Source organism: Cottoperca gobio, chromosome 9 (genome assembly GCF_900634415.1).
Source record: "Cottoperca gobio chromosome 9, fCotGob3.1, whole genome shotgun sequence".
Lineage (NCBI taxonomy): Eukaryota > Metazoa > Chordata > Actinopteri > Perciformes > Bovichtidae > Cottoperca > Cottoperca gobio.
In genome coordinates, this window is record NC_041363.1 from 4,975,835 (window position 1) to 4,980,962 (window position 5,128).

General features: G+C 42.2%; 1 long non-coding RNA gene across 1 annotated transcript; it reads right to left on the reverse strand.

Moving 5' to 3' along the window:
• Positions 1 to 254: 254 nt before the first annotated feature.
• On the reverse strand, positions 255 to 2,856 carry LOC115013726 (uncharacterized). The gene is made up of 3 exons (XR_003832823.1): positions 2,835 to 2,856; positions 1,546 to 1,656; positions 255 to 1,383 (listed from the first exon to the last, which is right to left on the reverse strand). It is a non-coding gene; the product is annotated as an uncharacterized LOC115013726 (long non-coding RNA).
• Positions 2,857 to 5,128: the final 2,272 nt, after the last annotated feature.

The window sequence follows — 5,128 nt, forward strand, 5'->3', positions numbered from 1 at the left end:
TGGTGCATTTTCACTTCTTCATTCCTTTGTTTTACTTATTTATTCACAAGGACATATGGTCTCCACATGAAGACTTCTGTGTTCCAGCAGACTACAAGTCATTTTCATAATACTTTCCAACAAACTATAGCTCTATGATCATACAACCTCTGATGTAACACCGTACAGGACTGTGTCTAGTGACTACGGTCGTGTTTGCAGTTTCTTAATTTGAAAGAATGTGTTGCGACTCCACAACGTTATTGTTGCCGCTGATGAATTCTTCAAAATTAAACTAATTTCAGCCCAGAAAATGAAATATTGTTTATCACTGGTAATTGATTAAACCGTGAGACAGTTTTAGTTTTTACTCCTGTGCAGACCAGATGGTGTTGTGAAGGAAAGATAAAGAAAGATCCATGAATGCTAATTACAGAAATATCAAGTGAGTCACCCACCAGTCTAATCATTCTTTTCATGTGTGTTTGTTTCGTTGCTCTGCTCGTCTGCCAAGCTGTGATCACTGCACGGTGAGGACCTAACATGACGTCTGCTTGTACTTTGATGGTGAGGAACATGCTTATGCTGTTTTTGAGATGTATTTAATGTGAATCACACACCGAGGGGACACATAACCATTTTAAATCTGCATTGTACTGTATGTGTGCCGTGTAATACTACTTTATGTGTAGATATAAGTGCATGCTGTGACTACAGGTACACCACACACTGCTTACAGAAAAAGCACCAAATTGGATATATTTAAGTTATATGCATACAGCTCGCAGGCCCTACTTATAACTCATCTCACCTGCTCTCAGTCAGTTTATCATAACTGCTGAAAGTACATTAGCAGAGCAAGTGCTCCAACAGTGGGATCAGAACATATACTTTGACTCCGTATGCAGCGGTCTGAAAAGCTCTGCCAAACCGAGAAAGGAAATCACCCAGAGCTGTACTCACACAGAGAGCGTGGATACTACTTCAATTAGATGTTTGCAAAGGTAAGAGGATTTAGAAATCCCTTTATCCACTAATCATCGTTTCAGCCATCTGTCCTACTTTTAATGCATCCTTTCTAGCAGACTTCAAATTCCTTCTTTGTCCTTAAGGGGCCATGCTTTTTGCTTCCTTCTCAATTTGTGCAATTTGATCGTGGAAACACCTCCACTCTTGTGCAGCTGCAAAAAGCATTAGATGTGGGGGTAGGGACAAAAGTGTGGATGTAGAGCAGTGCTTTCCCTAGCTGTAATGGTTGGGCTGGAACATCACTCTCACAAAGGCTGGTAGCTGTCCAAAAGTAGCCCCGTCTATAGCCTGACACTCAAACAAATCCCTTGAACAGTTGGAAATCAGAGAGAGAACCAGACGGAGCCCGAGTGTCTTGGGTTACATCGCCTGTAGCTGCAAGTCATTAACAAAAAAAAAAAAGTATGGTAAGTCCATTTCCTTGGATGCTGTAAAAACTCACACACCATCCATCTCCATCCTGAAGATGACGAGACACGAACATGTGGGGGGGTTTTAAAAGCAGGTAGAGCAGTTGTAGGAATGAAGCAAAAATACCTGTCTTTATACGTGTGACGTTAGGATCCGCAGACCTCTCCAAGGACCGGACAGGAGACTTTGATGTCTGGAGAAAGGTCTCAAGTGTTTGATGTCTGGAAGCTTGTATGCCTTAAAAATAGACCAAAATGTCAGACGCACGAACATACAACATACTGTCCAATGTTCAGACACCGATCGTCACATTTACTTTGGAATATTTGGCAGTTTAGTTCCTGCAAGGGCACAGAGTACTAAAAACAATTAATGGTATATATATATATATATATATATATATATATATATATATATATATATATATATATATATACACACACACACACACACACACACACAGTTTACATTGTGAGATATTCAGAATATGGGAGAGTAGAAACTCTACAGAATGTGTTTTTGAACTTTCCCCATTGTCACCCCATGACCTTCAGTAGGTCCCGGGGGCATGTACAACCCTTTCCTCTGGATTATACATAATGAATCGTCCCTTGTGTCTTTTTTTGGGTGGGATCCTTCATCTATGACCTTAACCAGCCTCAGTAGCTTGTCCTTCAGTAAGTTGCTAGACAGGAGGCCCCAAAATTCATCACACCTTTCATTCTCCTCCCCTGGCCTATCTGATCTATGATAGCATTAATAATAACCGCTGCAGAATGCCCTGTCGCCCTCTGTGCCTTGCCCACTCCCGGCCTGCACAGATTACCAGCAGCCATTCACAGCCCATTAAAACTGTATTTACTTATCAGCCTCTCCGGGGCTGTCACTCTGTTTTCAAGACTGATGCCCAGAGGGAAGGCACAGAGTGACCTTCCTGTGGCCCACAGTGCTGCAAGTCACAACTCCCAAATGATTCGTCCTTTATTTTTGCTGCCTAAACTCTACTGAAAGCAATGCTAGTCCCTTATAGTCCCTTTCCGTGACAAGACGTAAACACAATAGAACGAGACGGACTTTTAAGCGGCTATCATCTACATTTTTATGTTAAATAGACATTTTAGAAAACACACATTCACTTTCTGGTGAGGAGTCGGGTAAGAAGAATTGATACATCTCTCATATCTGTCCATTAAATATCAAGCTGCAAACGTGAGCATGTTAGCTTAGCACACATATTGTAAACTCCCAGCCTGACTCTGTCCCACAGTTACAGAACATCACCAGCACCTCTAAAGCTCACTAATGAACAAGTCTGTAACGACCTCGGACACAGGGAAGGAAGTGCACGACGCCTGAAACAGTAAAGTGTAAAATAAAATACTTGCAAACAGGTAGCATAAACTCAAACCACTCACAAGGAGGATGTACAAAATAAATTCTGCTGGTACAAGACAAGGGGAGACAGGACTATTTATACAGGAGGTGAGTGGGCACAGGTGGAAACAATCAGGGGCGGGGCAGACGCTAACGATGGCGGGAAACCACACAAAGGCAGGAAGTAAAGAGGGACAAGAAGTAGGTACAAAATAAAACAGGAAGTGAAATGACAGACTGACACGGTGACTACAACGTGAAAACTTGAACAAACTCGACGAGGCATGACAATGTCAGATCTTGTTTGTACAAAAACTGAATCTAATTCTGCTTTTTGCAGGGGGGGGGGGGGTTATGTGTCACACTTAGGTCTGGGAGCAGTAACTTCCTGGAGTCTCCATTCGTCGCCTGGCTGCCCAAAATGTCAACTATGTCAGCTGGTGAAAAATGTAGCAGCTAAAGAGACAGATATTCCTCTCAGGACTTGGAAGAGTCCGAAAACAGAGCAGGAAGAAGAGTGAATACTGGACACGCGTTCTTCCAGTGGGCAGAAACATAGGGCTAAATGAATGCTAATATCGCTGCATATCTTAAAGTGTAAAAAGACTAAACATGTTAGCCATATATCACCTTCAAATCCAAGAATATGTTAGTGGTTTCTGGTGTTTCTGTTGCAGCTTTAAACAGTTAAATCAATGCAATGTTGACTCCCGTCTCCTCTGCACTTTACACAGATATGTGTTGATGTATTACCGTACTGGAGATACTTAAAAGATGCTATCAAGTGACCACGCTATTAGTATTTCAATGCATTACCCTGTTTGCATCAAAGTGTGTGAGCAAAGAGTTTGCTGTAGTTGTGGTTAGGGTTGACGGCATATGTGCCATTATTTTTGACTGACAGTTGAGAAATCATGATAGTATAAATGGGACAAGGTGAACTCTCCTCATTCTTACACAGACAGTTATTTCTTATCAGCTAGAATATGTCATGGTCTACTTTGGGTGTGCTTAACTTCGCCTGACCTTTAAAAGGGCTGATTATTTCCATCCACAATCTTCACTCCGCAATACGCTGCCAGCACAAAAGGATATTAGGCCCAGACCGGCTGGTCTGATAAATCCAGCTCTCGGTGTGGAACAGAGAGCTGGAGAACCACAATGCCCCGCCTCTCCATTATCATTTCACTGCCTCCACTTTCACCTTCACAACTGGTGTTCTCTCACCTTTCACCTCAGAGAGTGCCGCTTATTGAGGAGCTGTGTGTTCCGTTTTATTACATCTTATAAGTACTTTGTATCCTCGCTAATTAACCTCTCCTTTATGCAGCACCCTTCCCGGGACAAGCTACACGGCTTTGTACAGCCCAGAATACTTTGTAGCTGTGTAAATCTCCTCGGTGTTGGGAGACTCCCCGTGCCTCCAGCTCCCCTGACAACACTATTTGATAGAAACGGAGGGAATCTCATAGGGCACCGACAGGTCTAAATGTTTAATAGATTCTTATTTTACTTGTGGTAATCTCGTAATCAGAGATTCGATGTGGTTACATCTATCACCCGGGGGAACAAATAAAAGTCTTATTGTGTCTTTCTCTCTTTCACCTCAGGAGGAAATGTGAACCAGATAAATGATGGCCTTGTTTCAACAGAGGCTCAATCTATTGCCAACGATTTGTGGCCAACAAAGTCATTTCGATACCGTTCTTTGTATTGATAGATGGGGCCTAAATTTGATAAAGAGCCAATTTACTCGTAAGGGATATAGGAATGGAACTGCAGTTATCTTCCCTCCTTTTCCCTCTTGGCCTCCATCCTACCAATCCAGCTCAAAGTTAGATGGAAAGGAAAGAAACAGCACAGAGGGTAATATTTTTGACAAATCTTTGCTCTTAACGACCACCATTTATCTTCGATACCCGTAATCTCTGTGAGTTGGTTTTTTTTTTTATCACATATAGTATTACGGGAGGTTAAATGGCTGTGTCAAAGTGAAAGCTTTGTGAGATAGTTTGTGTTAGAATTCAAACAAGTGGCTTTTGTAAAAATCCATTTTAAACCAGATGGCCACAGGCACTTGAAATACAACACAGCATTGACACTTTCTGTGCCGCAGGGATGTTCCTAAACTTCTTCAAGACCCTGCATTAATGCTAAGCTTCAGAACTGGAAACTGGCTCTGCAGCTGAGACACGCTTTTTTATTTTTTTCATGGCCAAACACCGTTTGCCACATACTGTTACTGTTGTCTGACAAGGAGCGGTATGCTCTTGTGACCACATGGTGACAGAGGTACAAATTAACCTCAGAGTGGAAAAGAGAGATTGTCGGCTTC